Source organism: Pinus tabuliformis, chromosome 2_1 (assembly GCF_031772625.1).
Source record: "Pinus tabuliformis cultivar Carrire ecotype Pingquan chromosome 2_1, CPIR1, whole genome shotgun sequence".
NCBI lineage: Eukaryota > Viridiplantae > Streptophyta > Pinopsida > Pinales > Pinaceae > Pinus > Pinus tabuliformis.
Genome location: NC_142299.1, coordinates 15,960,077 through 15,979,339, shown reverse-complemented (window position 1 = coordinate 15,979,339; position 19,263 = coordinate 15,960,077). Strand labels below are relative to the sequence as shown.

Here is a 19,263-nt window from a genome sequence, read left to right as displayed (position 1 = left end):
GCCTTTATACTTATACAACTGAAGTCTCCAACGACTTACTTAAATTTAGGGAGGTTCGGCTCCCAAACTCGAGATGAACTACTCCTTGTCTAATCTTCATGGCTTGGCTGCTTGCACTATGAGCTGGTGGAATTAATGAAGGAATATTCGAATGGGGAATGAGTAAATGAGGAGGATTTACCTCCTACAATCTCTCTCCCTTGTCCCTTTCGAGTTTGAAACCTTAATCTTTTCCAAAATTCCTTGATTTTCTCTTCCAAACCTGCATTCAATGCATATTAGTCCACTAGGCATAATATATCACTTTAACTCATCTCATTAAACAAAATATAATCAAAACATGTAATAAGTTGTGAGAAAAGTTGGTTTGACTAAGCTAGGAGGTGAATTAAGGCCCATATAATTACCCAATGATGAGGCTCATCAATTAGCCACAAGGACAACAACCCCTGCACGACAGATAGAGAGGGGCGATGATCCACCCATAACACATCAACACAGAAGAGCTACCAGGTTCAACTTCCATCTCAAGCGAGTGAGGCACCAGTTAGATCGAGGGTTTACCTTTCTCTTGGATGGATAAATGCACATGCATGTTACCAATGGACTACTCTGTTGAGTAAATCTTATTATTTGGGTTCTTCTTATGTTTTGGGGACGAAACATGTTTAAGGGGGGTGGAATGTAGTATACCTAGGGGGGATAGTATGGGGTACAGAGGGAGGTACCCAAGGGAATAATGTAATAATGGGATGGGTCATAGTTATATGGTAAGACCATGGTATTAGATATATGGTATTGGGAAAACCGTGGTAATGACCCATGGTATTGTATGTATGAGGCCTATATAGAGGCTAGAGACTCCCCACTGAGAGATGTCAAGGAATATTGTATTGGCAAGCATATGGCTTGTGGAGTGTTCTCCTTCCTTGAGTGATTGTATGGTGTTACCCTACCTCAAGTTTTTGGTCAATAAAGAGAAATTTATCTATTTCTATCTTGTTATTTCTGGGTATATTTGTTGAGGTATGCCATACTACCCCCCCAGGTATACTACATGAAGAAAGAAGAAACAGATCATGGCATTGGATTAAATAGATGAAGAAAGAACCAACCAAATCATGGGATTAGATTAAATAGATGAAGAAAGAACGAGATCATGGCATTAGATTAAATAGATGAAGAAAGAACGAGATCATGGCATTAGATAATCTAGTGTGGTTCATCTTCAGAACAAGACAAAGAACTAGATCATGGAGTTAGGTTAAATAGATGAAGAAAGAACTAGATCATGGCATTAGATTAAATAGATGAAGAAAGAATGTGATCATGGCATTAGGTTAAATAGATGAAGGGAGGTGTTTTCTAGCCTTTAGAATATAACAACTACTTTTAACTAAATAATTATTAATTTTTTAATTAAAATGAAGTAATAAAGAAAGAAATTAATAAATTTTATTATTATTATTTTAATCAAAACCAAGATCAGTATTAATAAGGTCAAGCTTAATTATTCTAAACAATAAAACTAAAAAATAGTAATAAGAAAATAATAATAATAATAATAATAATAAATAAATAAACTAACAAAATAAAAATAAATTAAGCAAAGTCTTTCGGTAGAAGAGAAATTTTTGGCCGATGCGTTTCGAACTAACAAGCGTGGTTCATCATCAGGACCAAATCAAATTTAACTATTCTAAACCATAAAACTAAAAATAGTAGTAAGAAAATGAATAAATCAAATATAAATCAAATCCAAAAAAAAAAATTGGTAAAAGAAAAAAGATTTAAATTAATAAATAAATAATTAATCAAATATTATAAAAACTTAGGGATACATCGCAGGGATCCAACACCTACTAATACTCCAACTATCTTCTCTATTCAAATTGATAGACCTCCTTTCAATTTCCAAGGCCTCCCTAAACTTACGGGGATGAAAATGATCAATCCTTGCAGTAACCCTTGTCTCTTCAATGCAGATGTGATATTTTGTCTTTTCTGCATGTTTTTCCAAAGCGGATGAGCGGGACCTTCCATGTTTGATGTCAACTATGTGCTCAAGAGTCCTATGATTAATTGAGCAGCTCACCAATGTACGGAGTCCCACAGGAGCAAGGGATGACCTAAACACCTTTCCCATATTTAGGGTTCACATGGTCCTTCATAGATCTTAGGGAGCTTCGGATAGTATTTAGGGGCCTAAATGTCGAAGGAACCTTATGCTTCTTCAGGATTTTAGAAATCTTGTCTGTGGTTCATTGGATAAACAAAAGATGCGCCCTTGAAAACCGATCTTTAAGATCATTTTTAATCCTAGGACCTTTTTCAGCCTTAAGTCTCATATTTACCTTAAAAGTTTAGTGTATCATGTGTGTGTAATGGTCAAGAGTATGTGTTTCATTTTAATAGGTCACATGTTTAAATTTAAAGGGTGTAGAGTATACATACCTCCATAGGCTTTAGTGGTCAAATCTTAGGCAAAAGTGGGTCCCTTGTCTTACAAACAAAGGGTTTCATACACCAATTTAGTGTGTGACTAGAACGTAACTTTAAGAAGAGACTATTATTATTATAATTTTTGTTTTTTATCTTCACCAAATCATAATCTTTAGTTTTATTTATCAAGTAATGTGATTTTGTTAAAGGATCACTATGATGTGTCAATGGTAGTTTTGAAATCTTTTATTATACTTTCTAGCTCAGTTTCGTATTTACACTTTGTGACATTTAAAAGTCGTGAGTTCAATCCACTGTAACTCCTCATCCAACATCTTCAAGTTTAGGCAAGCTCTATTACATAGATACCCTTTGAAAAATTCTATGGACCCTCCATGTATGCAAAGATGGGTTATTAATGACACACTAAGGAGTTTAGACCATGAGGTAGTGAATCTTAAATTTGTGTGTGTGTGTGAGATCCAGGTGGATATTGGTGGCCACCCGCCTATTCCACTTGGACCCCCACCACTGTTTCTTTCAATTTTTCAGTTTCCTTATTTGTAGCACAATTTACTATTTTTGGTAGTTTTTCGGGTCCTGAACCTTCCGAGCCGTTTTGAGGCCCTAGACGACGTTTTTTTGGAATAGCAGGGCCATCATTGGTAGTAGACCGATGTTGGCCATTCGAAAGTTGGTAGTAGACCGATGTTGGCCATTCGAAAATTGTAGTCCTCGAATAGATATTTCTAACGAGATAGTGTGCGCATCAAACGAAGATCATATGCCAAAGTTACCACCCTGGGAAGTTGATGTACCAATTTACCAAAACAGGGCCCATAGTTTGGCACTTCATCTCCTAGGGTTAGGTTTTTGGATGTTTAGGGTTTCCCATTGTTTCTCAATAATAAATAGGCCTTCGAGCTTCATTGTAAACACAGTTTAGAGGCATGTAGCTGCCACATCTCTTCTCAAAGATAAGCTACCATCGCCCAACCTAGTCTTATTTCCATTCTATTTGTAAGCATATTTTAGTATTTGTTATTAATGAAATGAAGTGTTTTCTGTTGCATCTTTGTATTTATGGTTATATCTATAATTTGTTGCGTTCTTGTTTGAATCCATATCAGTGTGTGTGTGTGTGTCACATTAGATAAATTTAAGTGATGTTTGGGTATAAACTGTTGATTTTCATGTTGTGTGTGTGTGTGTCACATTAGATAAATTTAAGTGATGTTTGGGTATAAACTGTTGATTTTCATGTTGTGTTTGTGTGTCACATTAGATAAATTTAAGTGATGTTCGGGTATAAACTATTGATATTCTAGGGCACATGCTGGAATTAATTTTTTCTTCAAAAAATAACTACTTTCAATGATTAGTTAGCATTAGTTCCACATTGCATTCAATCCATATCATTAAGCAGTTATACAGAAGAAAAATATCAACCAATAAACATGAAAGAGTGGTATAAATAAACATGAGACAATGAGACAAGAGACATGGAGATTAGTCCTGAGGCTAGGGGAAAACCCATATATTATTCCTTACGTGAGAGAGAGAGAGAGAAAGAGAGAGTTCAAGATTCAATAATACATAAGAAATTCTACCAAGATAATAGCCAAACCAATAACTAAGAACAAGAGAGATCCCAAGCCAAGTGCCAAGCCCTCCTTCAAATTTTGGCCCTCCTTTTCTCCTTATGAAATTCACTGGATTAGAGATGATTAAGACAAAATTGATGTGCCAAATGACGAAGGATGGCTCTCCTTTATATAGAATTTGAAGGGGGCCGAATGGGTGCCTCTTTGGGGCCCAACCGACCCAAATAATATGAGGATGAATTTAAATATTTGGAGGAAAATTTTTAAAAATTAAAATTTCCAATTTCTTTCCAAGATGAAAATATCAACCATGACTACCATATTTCCATCACTCCCTCTTAGAAAGGGACGTATTTGTCATTGTCTCTCTCAAGATCAATCTCCCTAACCAATCCATAGGTCTCTTGACCTATAGCTTAATGGATCACAAGTACAAGTCTCTCTCTCTGTTAAGATAAATCTCCCCTGCCAATCCATAGGTCTCCCAGCTCACAGCCTAAGGGATAGATCATCGATCTCATCATAAGGATAGATACATAACATCCAACACATCCCAAAAGCCACAACCCCATGGCATCAAGTTCAAAAGTTCGATATTCGACTGACCAGTGGGACCAAACTAATCATATGCACAGGGTACATCTCCTCGATCATAAACAAGGTCTCTTCATCCACAGCCTAAGGGAGGAATCCCTATCTCAATCCCCAACTATATAGTCTCTTGGTCCACGACCTAGGGAAGAGAACTGAAGATCAATCTCCCCATCCATAAGTCTCCTGACTCATATCCTCGGGGAGAGTGCCTCAAAACCAAGCTCCCCAACCAGACTCACTGGTCTCCAGACGCACAACCTAAGGGAGTGATAATCTTCTCGACCAATCCATAGGTCTCCCGACACATAGCCTAAGGAAGATTCATGATATCATCAGCCAATTCTCCCTCTCCAATGGGATTCTCAATCATTCACACAATCATTAGCAACCAAATCAACAATAGAAAAGTAGCCATGGTGGTTTCCAACACTTTATCAAACATTTCAGCAAACAACAACATCCATTTATTCATTCAACTTCAGTTGGGGCTTCTCATAGAAGGAAACACCAACAACCTGCTCATATGAAAATAAGCGTGTCATAGTGGAATCCAATAGATAATAAGTGGTTTCTCACTGAAACAAGCATTAACAACCTACTCATCAGCAAAAAAGTGTGTCATAGTCGAATCCATGAAGAGATCAAATAAATCAACAACCAACTTCACAAATCAGCTTCAATCGTGCTATATGCAACAGGACCATCCATGTCATACAACACCCATAATACATCCAATTCATATAGAGTCAGCAATTTCATGCATCAGGTGGTTCAACGAGTGAATCAGAGGGATTCATCAATTCAACGACAAAGTCTCACAACTATTTCAATTTTTTCCTCAAACACTTGCCTATGGACTCACAATCCATTATGCCACAACCTCAACAGAGATGTTATCGAGCTCATGCCATACTTTCAATCTTACAATTCTTCAATCAGATCACTCTTACACTGGACAGAGAGGACCTTAATCCTTGTCAGAAACACATCATCATCGCATAGCAGAAAAGTCACAGGCTCTTCTAGCCATCTTCTCAACCGGATTTTTTACATCATGGATTAAAACATGCTTCAATTAGGTTGATCTTGTCATCTCCATCTAACTCCAAATCCCATCCAATCACGAGTCTTCTTGTCATTTTGTTCTTCCATCTTTCCAATGGTTTCCAGACATTGGCAATATTTATTATGTTCTCGCAATCCTCATTAGGAGGCCATGGAAGAACAAATACAACCAAGCAAGATATAAAAAGACAAGAGACTCATAATGAAATAATAGAAGCAATAAAGAATGTAATTATATATTGAGAATGTGTCAGCTCCCTCTTGATCATAATCTTCGTAGGTCTAGTCAACCTCATTCAATTCATCAAGAAATTAACCTTGTCAACATGATCATCATCCACATCGTCAAGGAATCCACTCCATCAAGTAGTCCATATTATCATCAACAAATCCATATCATCAAGTAGTCCATTGATCTAGGTGGATATTGGTGGCCACTTGTTTATTCCACTTGGACCCCCAACATTGTTTCCTTTCAGTTTCCTAATTTCCAACACAATTTCCTTTTTCAACAATTTTCTATTTTTGGCAGTTTTTCGGGTCCTCAACTTCCGGAGCCATTTTGAGGCCCTAAAGAGTGTTTTCTCGGGCAATGAGAAAACCCTCATAGCTGCAGTTGAAATTTTTTTTCCTCAGGTATATATTTCTAATGAGGTATTGTGCACACCAAACGAAGATCGTATGCCAAAGTTACAACCCCTAGAAGTTGACGTTCCAACTAAGCCTAGTGGGGTCCACAAGCTTTTGGTGTTTAATCTCCTAGGATTGGTTTTTTGGTTGTTTATGGCTTTACATCATTTCTTGATGATGAAAAGGCCTTCGAGCCTTATTGTAACACAATTCAGAAGGCATGTAGTTGTTACATCTCTTCTCAGAGATAAGCTATCATCGCTCGGGCTAGTTTGATTCTTTTCTACATGTAATCAATTTTCAACAGTTTCTATTTATTAATTGAAGTTTTATTTCGTTGTATCTTTGTATTTTTGTTTAAAATTGTCTTTCATTCGTTCCTTCATAAATCCAGATAAGTAGTATCAGAGTAATATGCTCGTTCTCTTTTTTTATGTACATGTCCCCAACGAGGTCAACATATAAGGAGTTGGGACTTGAATTGGTACCCCTTGTAAGACCAGCCTTGTTGGCCCTGATGGGGGAAAATAAAGGTAAGGGAGTAGGATATCCTTTCAAAATGTTGCTAGAAGAAGTCCTTGAGTGACAAAGGAATGAGATGATGGACAATTTTCCCATATCCTTCCGCGGGCCAAGCATCTTCATCTAACAATCACTTCGAAGGCGTCGCCTACTCTAAGGTACAATTTAACTTTAATATTCCTATATTTGAAGGCCAGATAGACGTAGATGCCCTAGTTAGATGTTTAAATATGTTGGAAGAATATTTCTAGGGTTTTCCAATGTTTCTTGCTAGTAAAATGGCCTTTGAGCCTCATTGTAACACAGTTCACAAGGCATGTAGCCGTCACATCTCTTCTCAGAGATAAGCTACCATCACCCAAGCTATTTTGTTTCTTTTTTTCTTATAATAAGTTTTAAACAATTTTTATTTATTAATTGAAGTTTTGTTTCATTGTATCTTTGTGTTTTTGTTTAAATCTATATTTCATTTTGTTCCTTCATAAATCTAGATATGGTACTGTTGTTGGGAAAAGTATCCATTCAGAATGCCCCTATCCCACTCTAAGGTGTGATAGTGCCTTAGCAACAAACAAGGAAACTTACTTGAGTATTCTTCTTTATGAAATGTAAAAGAGGAGAAAGGATCTAACTAACATGTGCCTTTCGCTAGTTTGTTGATCCAATCGCTCCTCTCTTCAATAGTTCCCAGCTCCCTTACCAGCCCAGCTTCACCGAATTCCTGCAAGATCACAAGAGAGAGAAACTACACGAAGATATAGATATACATTCATAAAAAGCTCAAGATCAGATTAAGCTAAACATGCAAATATAACAAAACATCATTGATACACAACATGTAGGAGCAACTCAAATAGTTTATTGATAGAATAAGAAAGTCCAAGAGGAGATACAACCAAGTGAGTTCCGATCCAGCATCTACCTCCCAACAAAGGAATCCCTTCCTCTCTTCCAACAAAGCATAAATCACCCAATGTACTAATCTCAATCTCAAACCAACAACAATTCTCTGCAAAGTACAAAATTCCAGCCTCCGGATCTCTGGGATGAGGGATCCATATATAGATGTAAGCAGAGAGGATGAGTCAGCTTATGTTTTGACTTGTGGCTTCTCTCTGTCAGTTCTTGCTTCCACTTGGATACTGAGAGCCTCTTACTCATCACTTGGTCGAATTCAGTGAGGCAAGTGTCATTGGAGAAGATTCTGGAAGCTTCCATGGTCTTTCCACCTCGTTGAATGACTTTGCCACTTGTCCTTTCCCGCTCAACGCACCTGGGTAGTGCATTCAAGTGCGTTGCAACGCACCTAGACAGTGTACTGGGGTGCTTTGCAACACAGGCAGCTAGTGGAGCACTTGAATTGATCCTGAATTTACTATTTCTGAGTGGTTTTTGGTGGAGAACTTCTGGGAGAAGCTGTCATTGGTTGACCTTGTTCCTTTAGGAGCTGTAACAACCTCTTTAGGGACTTTGGATCCCTTGGATTATGGACATTTCATGCTTATAGCTGTAAGGCACAAAAATGTCTATAACAGTTGCCCCCTAAAGTATGAGGCCGTTTATCGGGTGAAATGCTTTATTAGGAGGATCCGAAGTTCATTCAATGCTGGGAGGAGACCTGTAATAAGATACAATACAATACATTATTTTTCATACTGTTTTCATGATCTAGTTGAGGCGGGCATTCCCATGTTCAGCTTTATAAATTCATTTTTATGTACATAGGACAGACAATCGTCTGATGGTAGACTGATGATTCTGATGAAATCATCATCCTTTTGGTAGGATGATTATCCGTTCTGCAATGCTGTACATGTCAATGTCTTTATTTTTCCTGAATATATATCGCAGGCCGGATGGATGAAACTAGATCCGGGGTCTTCAATCTCGTCCGATCTTCACTCTAAGTACAAGTCGATCCATGTGAGAAATGTTTTGAAGTCGAACATGGAAAGACATCGCTTGAATACCAGTCAATGATGAAAACTGTTAACAAGCACGAGAGGAATCACCGATAAGGATGATGACCCTCAAGGTACTGCAGTAAAATTCACGTGGTGTGAATAAAGTACTTGGCGTCGAACACCACGTAAAATCTCTCGGTCGAAGGTCATTGATGTATACCTGTCGCCGGGAGTGAGAAACTTGCCATTGAGGCATGCAAGCTTCAAAGTACTGAAGGGGTTGTTCCTAGATCAACTTCTTGGATAATGAGCTGATGTCGATAAGAAGCGATCCATCAAAGGAGGGCCTTGATGTATCCCATATCAGTGACACGGAACGGAGCAAATGATTTTGATGGAGGTGAAAACGATCTGATGATATATGGTTCAGGGTGGCGGTCATGAAAGAATGAAGGATAATGTATGGTAGTGGATGGGACACGGTTGACTTCTCTGGATGACTTCTCTTGAACATATCGACGACACTTATGTGATGGATCGGTAGCATTTACCCCAAAGGTGGATGGTATGGCGAGACCATGGTGATGTGACCGGCGAATGAAACAACCCAACTCGACTCTGGCACGGAGTGGAAGTGTCATGTTCAAGAGCGACTTGCTACCAATAAAAGTTCTTTGAGTTTCTTCCCAATTTTCCCCAGTCATTGCTGACCAGTACCTCTTTATTTTTGTCAAGCTTGAGGAGGATAACATATGCTTGTTCTATAATTTGCCCTTCGGGCAAACCCATCGCTATGTTTTAACGAGCCTAGCGATAGTGAAACTCGTTCTCGTCTAAAGACAAGTTTGTCGCTATTAATCTTTTCAACGAGTCTAACGACAAAGATAACTCGGTCCTTTTCATTTTTAGAGAGTCTGAAAAGGTACGTAAAGTTAACTCCGAAATTCCTTTTCGTCATCTAATCCCTTAAGTCCGAAAAAAGTATAAAACAATACAGAAGGGATGAATTTTCGATAGTTTTAACGAGCCGAACAAAACAAGCGCTCGATCTTTTTGTGCAATAATCCCTCAGGTCCAAAAAGATTAAAATCTAGAGGAGGGATAGCTCTTCTGGTCGCTTTAACGAGCTGGAAGGCCAAAACTCGGCAATCTTTTCATATTTTACGAGTCAAATGAAAAGAGCTTAAAGAAGACTCGTCTTTTGAGGAACGAGTGACAAAAATGGGTAGCAGCTGATTCCAGGTAAGGGTTGGAATTTTTCAATCACGTCAGTGTCACAATGATGGCTAGTGAAATCACTCTTCGCAGCTGTTCCTCAAAATGGGTAAACAATCATATGGAGGTGAATGATCGGCCAATGGAAAAGTGGAGGTGACGGTGCAAACACGACCAAGGCTTTAATGGCTGATAATGTTACATTCACAGTTGTTATTTACCGGAGGATAGTTCATTTTTTAACGAGCTTAAACACGGGTTGAAACACTTGCTCGATATTATGTTTATTTTTTAACGAGCATGAACTATGTGCTAAAACTGCTCGATCTTACGTTTATTTTTTAACGAGCATGAACTATGTGCTAAAACTACTCGATCTCATGGTCTTGTTTTGATTTTTTACCATAAATAGCTTTGCTTCTTCAAAGATAGTACTGTTCTTTCAATTGCTGCATCAAACTAGTTAGAAATGAACAACATTTGTTTGAAAATGAGATTAAAACGCTAATATTTTACTTTGAACTACGTGAAGAGCAATTAAAAAGTGTTTTTACCTCTCATTTTACCATTTCATTTGAACTTGGTTTGTTGGAGCTTTGGAGGTGCCTCTTCCCCCTTGATTTTCATCAGTTGATTTCGGGAGATTCTGTGGACGATTCTCGGCGTCGTCTGGGCCAGGTAGGAGCTAAACCTGAGCTCTTTCATTTCATGGTTTCCTTTCTGCATTCTGTGCTTCATTCCCTGCTTTTCTGAGCCCCTGGGGTTTGATGGGAGCGTTTTGCCATCAACGCACCCTAGGCCTATCGAAACCTGCGCTGAAAGTGAGTCATCATGAAGGTGACTTGACATTCAACGCACCCATAACACATGTGTAGGTGCGTTGGGCGCAGAAAGGAAAGTTGTTGCACAGTTTTCAGTGAAATTTTTTCCTGTTTCTCATCAAAATTAGGATTTAATCTCCTCTCTTGTTTGTTTTTGCAGAGATATTGGAGAAAAATGACCCTTACATGGCGAGAACGAGAACATGATTGCCCTACATGATCCTGTTATAGTGAACGCGCTGTAGAACTGTGGCTTGTTGAAGTTCTTCCGCATCTCTAGCATGAGACAACAGATCAACCTACTGCAGTATTTGCTCGATGCTTGGGATCCCATCAACCAAGTTTTCCAGATTAGGGGCAAATCCATCCCCTTGACTACAGTAGACATTTACTTCTTGACTGGCTTGTCGCGGCGGGGTGCCCCCATTTCTTTGTCAGGTTCGGCCCGAGGGAGTGACTCTGTGAGAGATTATGTCCGCCAGTATTGCAGGGAAGGATCTCAGCCGAGTAAAGACGGCAAGATCATCATGCGAGACGTCGCTGACAGGTCCCTCAGGTCTATCCTATTCACTTTTGGTAGGATGGCCGGGAGTGCATCTCTTCATGTAGCCAACAGGTCCTATATGCAGCATGCCTTGGAGTGTCTCCAACCGAAAATATTCAACTGGTGTGATGCAGTACTTCTTGTGATGAAGAGTCAGTTGACCAAGATAAAGGACGGGAGGCTGAAGAACTTTGGGTTCGGTTCTATTTTGACCGCCTTTTCCTTGGAGAAAATACCACTGATGCAGCCGCAGTACATTGCACTCGACATACCTCCTCCTACTGAGCCACGCATGCAGAGATGGGTTGACCACATGTCTAGGCATGCTGGTCAGTCTTAGATTTCTTTTTCCGATACCTTCTTCAGGTGGTTCGATCGGCAGGAGATGGCTTATGCCGAGTATCCATATGCTGGCATGGATTTTCGGGGTGATCCGGATTTAGTACTATCGGATGGCGAGTAGTGGGGCGCTATTGGTAAAATCTTTGACCATATCACTGTTTACTGTTTTTATTTATAATGTTCTTGTGCTTTATTCTATCAACACTTTTAATCAAACTCTTGTGTACATGCAGATGTTGGTCCTGTTCGTCCAGTAGTCCGTTTGAGAGTGCCAGCCGCTGCCCCAGCAGGAGAGGCTGCTGGGATGGTTATTCTTCGTGACCTTGATGTGGTCGAGACTCTTACAGTTGTGCAGGAGCAGGTTGAGAGCCTTACTCTCGGTATTCCCAATGTGAGGATCGACGAGCTACCTTTGCAGTTACAGCGACATACTACTGGTGTGCCTAGATGATGGACTCGTCTCTTATGCATGATTGCACAGGCTGTGACTTGCTATCACGAGCATCATTAGACTAGGGTGCCCCCTAGCATTTTGAGTTTTTGGGTCATGTGACCGATTTTGTCTTGGTTACAGAACATTATATGTAAACCATAAACAACTATATATATATTTTGATTTTCGGGTTTTATTCTGGTTGAGTTATACGATCCACATGTAAAACTTTGATGATGTTTTTCTTTTTATAAATGTCGCAAATGTCTATCTAACACATAGTTTGCTAATGAGTCGGTTAATGTGTTTAAGTTCTTGGAAATATGTTGGTATTGAATAAAATCAAATTGTCTTTCCAAAATCTTAACCCTTAGGAACATGTGATACATAGGTGGGTTCCGGAGGAATATATACCATTGAGTTGTAGTATTACGAGTTGTGAGTCTAGCCTGACGGTTAGTCGGCATATACCACGGGTGATGGCATCAGAGAGAAGTTCTATCAACGCGCTATACTCAGCGATGTTATTCGTTGATTGACCAATACATACACCTCTAAAACTTACTAACTCGCCGCTTGGATAAAAAATGGCCCAGACTGCGGAGGACAGGTTCCGCGAACTACGACTTGCTCCGTCGGCATATCCAACACATGTCTCCAAAAGGTTCGACATCTGCAATAAATGTAAAAAGGTTGATTACTCGACCAAAAATAACACTTTAGCGAAAACAAAATACAACAAAAACATATTGGTTACTATTTAAGCATAGTAACGCTTGAGGTACAACCCATTACGAGGTTGCGCCAGTGGAATTCCGTCATAATCCATTAACTCGTAGGCTCCTTTTGCTAACACTCGTTTAACAATATAGGGGCCCATCCATAAAGAATTAAATTTACCTGCTCCCAATTTATCGGATTCTTGGTCGTAAAGCAAGACCAAGTCACCTTCTGAGAAGACACGGGGTTTGACATTTTTGTCGAATTGCGCCTTGACTCGTTTCTTATGGGCTTCGTTAGCCAAAGCGGCATCACGACGGGTTTCATCCAATTGGATTAATTCCAAGAAACGGGCCTCTTCTTCTGAAGTTCCGGGGAGGAGATCGATTGCGAGTTTAAGAAACGAGATTTCGCACTGGACTGGTAGGACTGCTTCCAGGCCATATACCAGTTGGAAAGGTGTGAACCCGGTCGCATTCCTTACCGATGTTCTGTAAGCCCACAAGGCTGAGTACAGGATTAGGTGCCACCTTCTTTTGTGAACTCCAATCATCCTTTGCAACATACGCTTCAGGACCTTGTTGATCGCTTCAACTTGTCCGTTGGCTTGCGGATTATATGGAGTAGAGCTGTCGTGAGACAATCCTAGCTTGGCAGCTAATTCAAGCATCATGTGATTGCGAAAATGCGATCCATGATCTGTGACTATAGCCTGTGGTACGCCGAATCTGGCGACTACATGATTGAAAAAGAAAAGGGCAGCTGTTTCACCAGTATTATCTAATGTAGGCATCGCCTCGACCCATTTGGTAAAATAGTCAACCGCGACTATGATATACCCATGCCCCCGGTCGAGGTGGGGTTACATTTCATGAAATCGATGCCCCATTTGGTGAATGGCCCAACAACAACTATTGGCTGTAGAGGTGCGGGTGGTCTTCTGGTTTTGCTATCAAAAATTTGACAAGCATGGCAACTTCTGACTGCGATTATGCAATCCTTAAACATGGTTGGCCAGAAGTATCCTGCTCGTAAGATTTTTTGTGTTGTAGCATAACTAGATTGATGCCCCCCACAAGCTCCTGAATGATACTCATTCAGAGCTTTTTAGGCCTCCTCATGGGCGAGGCACCTTCTCAGAACTGTATTGACACCATGACGGTAAAGTGTATCACCGACGATCATGTAGTCTTTTGCTTGGTATCGTATACGTTTCTGTTCGGAGTGAGAGGTGTTAGGTCTAAAATTTTGGGTTTGGAGATAGATTATTATATCTCCATACCACTCATCGCTTGTAGATATCAGAAACAGATTCTCATCCACGATTGATTCTTCGGATGTTTCATCGTTGGACGACGATGGGAGATCGCATAATAATTCAGCAAAAACTAGAGCTTTCTTTGATTTGGATTTTACAAATTCCAGATCAAACTCTTGAAGGATTGCTATCCATTTTGAATATTTTCCCCCCAGCAACTGTCGCGACAATATATAAGTCATGGGGTTGCAATCAAACAAAATGGTAGTTTTCCGAAAGAGGACATAGTGTCGAAATCTTTGTATCGCTTGAACAGCTGCAAGTGCTAGTTTTTCAACATAAGAATATTTACTTTCTGTATCATTTAAGTTTTTACTTAAATAATATATAGGGTGTTCAATTCCATCGACTTCTTGAACTAAAACCATTGCGATGGTCGTATCTGCTGCAACCAGATACAGGTTAAAATCTCTTTGATAATTGGGGGCGTACATTAATGATTCTTTCATTAAGGAATCTTTTAAAGCATCAAAGGAAGCTTGCGCAACCTGATCCCAGACGAAGGGTACCTCCTTTTTCAAAAGACGTGTATAACCTTTAGCAAGTTCGGCGTAATTTGGAATGAACCTCCTCAAAAAGTTTGCTTTCCCTTGGAGTTTCTGAATCTGAAGCAAATTTGAAGGTGGAGGCAAATTTATGATTGCCTGTACCTTGTACGGGTCGAGATGAATCCCATCCTTGGAGACTACAAAGCCAAGTAAACGACCAGAACTGACGCAAAATACACACTTGTGTGGATTGAGTCGTATCTTGTAGTGTCGGCAACGTAGAAATATCGCTCTTAAATGTTGCGGATGATCAGTCCGCTTTCGCGAATGAGCCGGAAGGTCGTCGAGGTATGGTTGAACGATGTTCTTGATGTCATGTGATCCAGGTGGATATTGGTGGCCACCTGCCAAGTCCACCTGGACCCCCACCATTGTCTTTATCAGCATTTTCAGTTTCCTTAATTGTAGCACAACTTACTATTTTTAGCAGTTTTTTGGGTCCTGAACTTCCGGAGCCGTTTTGAGGCCCTAAACGACGTTTTCTGGGAAATTTGGGGGCAACATGGGTCCATGGACCGATGTTGCCCTTCCCAAAGTGGTAGTGCTCGGATAGATCTTTCTAACGAGCTATTGTACGCGTCAAACGGAGATCGTATGCCAAAGTTACGACCCCGGGAAGTTGATGTACCAATTTACCCAAACGGGGCCCACAGTTTGGCGTTTCATCTCCTAGGGTTAGGTTTTGGAATGTTAAGGGTTGTCCATTGTTTCTCAACAATAAATAGGCCTTCGAGCCTCATTGTAACACAGTTCAGAGGCATGTAGCCATCACATCTCTTCTCAGAGATAAGCTACCATCGCCTTAGCTAGTTTATTTCCATTTCTGTTTGTAAGCATATTTCAGTATTTTCCATTAATGAAATGAAGTATTATTTCCGCTGCATCTTTGTGTATATGGTTATCTCTGTAATCTGTTGCATTCCTGTTTAAATCCGGATCAGTGGTATCAGAGCGGTCTGCTTTTTCTCTGTTTTTCTTTGCATGTCCCCAACAAGGTCGGGATATAAGGAGTTAGGGCTTGAACTGGTTGAACCTTTGCAAGACCAGCCTCGCAAATCCCGACGGCCTCCCATGGCGGACGAGAAGAAAGATGAGGGGGCAGGAGATCCCATCAAAATCTTGCTCGAAGAAGCGCTCGAGCGACAACGGAACGCGATGATGGACAGCTTTGCGCAGATCCTTCAGCGGCTACCCAGAAGCGGCGCATCGGCTTCCAGCAGCTCCTCTGGAAACGCCACACCCTTTAAGGTACAAGTTAATTTTGAAATCCCCATATTCGAGGGTCAGATAGACGCCGATGCCGTAGATAAATGGTTAAATCTGCTAGAGGGTTATTTTTCTGTTCATGAATTTTCGAGTCGGGAAAAGATTGTTTTTGCTCTTCTCAAAGCAGCCCCCCACGTCAAGGACTGGTGGGAAACCTACTGCGAGCAGAAGGATGAAAGTACTGGCTCACTATTTTCAGCCGCACCCACCTGGGATTCGTTCCGGGATGCCATCAAGGATCAATACTACCCTGTCGGAAGCTATGAGGATGAATACATAAAGTGGACCACGCTGCGGCAGGGAAGGGACCAAGACGTGCCGGAGTTCACCAATCTTTTCCATACCCTTCGCACAAAGTTGGGTATCAAGGATTCGGAACAACATTTGATACTCAAATACCGTGGCTTCCTGCACAAGTACATCCAGGAAGAAATACAGTTCCTAAACATCCCCTCGCTCGGCGCAGCATACCGGTATGCCGTCAAGGTCGAGCAGAAGTTTAAACAAAAGAAGCGAGACTTTGGATCTGCGAATCCAAAGCAGGGGAAAGGTGCCCCTAAACCACAGAACAAAGGACAAAGCCAAGGCGGGACAGCCCAAGACAACCAGCCGAAGCTGCAAGCGAAGAGCAACGCCGCGAAGCCGAGAAAGGACACTGGAAAATGGTGCGAGTTCCATAAGAGCTCCACTCACAACACAAGTGAGTGTCGGGCCAAGCAGTCACTAGTGGCGGAGCTAAAGGTTTCGGAATCAGATGCATGTTCCGACTCTGAGTCAGAACCCGATAAGGGGTATGAAAAAGGGAAGCAGATCATTGATGCGGATCCCAGCGCCACTGTTGCTACCGCAAAGATCCAGAAAAATGAACCCGAAGATCCAGAGGAGGAGGAGCGTCTCTTCCACTCCCAGATGTGGGTAAAGGGCTCCCCGATACAGTTCATTGTTGATAGCGGGAGTCAAAAGAACCTCATTTCGGCAGAGGTCGTGAAGCGGTTGGGCTTACCGACCACAGCACATCCAAAACCATACACCATTGGGTGGCTTCACCAAGGGCGAGATCTTCGCGTGAGCCAGCAGTGTCACCTTCCATACAACATCAAGCCCTTCACGGATGAGGTATTGTGTGACATTGCTCCCCTTGAAGTTTGTGATGTATTACTAGGACAACCATACTTGTGGAAGCGACATGCTGTGTATGAATCAAGGCCCCGTGCTGTTATTATTACATTGGGAAATAAGTTGTTCAGGATACTAGAGGTAGCACCACCTGCCGCCATCTCTTTGATTACTGCAAAACAATGCAGTAAGATCATTTCCAAAACCAGGAAATTTGTTTTCCTGATGATATGCCCTCAAGGGAAGAAGAAGACAGTGGCCGCGGCCTCCAAACGGGGTTCCTCTGCACGGTAGCTACAGATGGACAAGATTGTGGAGGAGTACGAAGACATCTTCACCTCCCCGGCAGGGGTTCCTCTGCACTGTCAAGTCAAGCACTCCATCGATCTGACCCTAGGTGCGCCGCTACCCAATGGACCAATTTATCGGCCCTCCGTTCTGGAGAACAATGAAATCAAGAGACAGATTCAGGAGCTCCTGCAGAAAGGTCACATCCGTCCGAGTTCTTCGCCCTGTGGGAGCCCGATAGTGTTGTTACAGAAGAAGGATGGGACGTGGAGACTCTGTATTGACTATCGGGCGCTGAACAAGATCACTGTCCGTAATAGGTACCCGATCCCGCGGATTGATGACCTCCTAGACCAACTAAAGGGGGCGAAATATTTCAGCAAGATCGATCTGAAGTCAGGATATCACCAGGTACCAATTGAACCCTCAGATGTGTGGAAGACTGCCTTCAAATCCAAGGAGGGCCTCTTCGAATGGTTGGTCATGCCTTTCGGATTGACGAATGCTCCTGCAACCTTTATGAGGCTAATGGATGACATCTTGCGGCCATTCACCAACTCCTTTGTAGTAGTATACTTGGATGACATTCTGATCTTCAGCCAGAGTTGGGAAGAGCACCTCCACCACATCCGACAGGTTCTCCAAACACTGCGGCAACACAAGCTATGTGCCAATTTGGAGAAATGCACTTTTGGCATGACCGAGGTTCAGTATCTGGGATACATCATTGATGAACAGGGGGTGCATGTCGATCCAGCCAAGGTCCAAGTCATTCGGGATTGGCCCTCTCCAACCACTCTAAAGAGCTCCGCAGCTTTCTAGGTCTTGCCAACTTCTACCGCAGGTTTGTGTTGGGATTTTCTCATATTTCTTGGCCCTTGAGTCAAGTCACCAAGGGCGGGGCGAAAGCAAAATTCTTTTGGTCTGAATCTCAACAGAAGTCATTCAGGGAGTTGAAGGATCGCCTCTGCACGGCACCAGTGCTCGCGTTACCAGATTTACAACAACCATTTGAGGTCGAGACAGATGCCTCTGACTATGCTATTGGGGCAGTCCTTACTCAACATGGACATCCAGTGGCATATCACAGTGAAACACTTTCAGACACAGTCCGGAAGTACCCCACTTATGATAAAGAGATGTATTCCATTGTACAGGCCTACCGACAATGGAAGCATTACATTTTGGGGAAGGAAACGGTCATCCACACAGACCACCGACCTCTGCAGTTCATACAGACCCAAGGGAAATTGCAGAATGATCGCCATCAGAAGTGGTCTACATACCTGCAACAGTTTCACTTGAATATCAAGTATAAAAAGGGCAGCACCAATAATGTTGCAGATTGCCTCAGTCGACCACCGATCATGGCGCTAACCACCGTGCTCAACTCTTGCGGGCACGAGACTTCTGATTGGCCACTTCTCTACAAAAGCGACCCAGAATTCGGCCACACATACCAGACACTCTTGGAGGGTCGGCAGGTTGCAGATTTTCACCTCCAGGATGCCCTATTATGCCACCTCGGTCACCTCTGTGTTCCTTCAAGCGAGCGTGCCAAGATGATTTGGGAAGCACACTACAGTCGGGCTGCTGGGCATTTCAGGGTCGAGAAAACAGTGGCAGTACTGCAAAACTATTTCTATTGGCCGAATCTTCGACAGGATGTTGGGAAGTACATCCGATCATGTACTGCCTGTGCCATTGCCAAACCAACCATTAAGAAGCAAGGCCTCTATACCCCGTTGCCTACCCCTAGTCGACCTTGGGAATCCATCTCCATGGATTACATGTCAGGCCTTCCTTCCACTAAGCATGGAAATGACTGTGTTTTTGTGGTCGTCGACAGGTTCTCAAAGATGGCCATTATGATGGCCTGCAAGAAGAATAT

The 19,263-nt window shown here is 41.7% G+C and overlaps 1 protein-coding gene across 1 annotated transcript in view; it reads left to right on the top strand.

Annotated features, from left to right (window-relative positions):
* The window catches only part of LOC149198451 (uncharacterized), a 104,226-nt gene that overhangs the window by 60,859 nt on the left and 24,104 nt on the right, over positions 1-19,263 (top strand). The window lies entirely within an intron of this gene.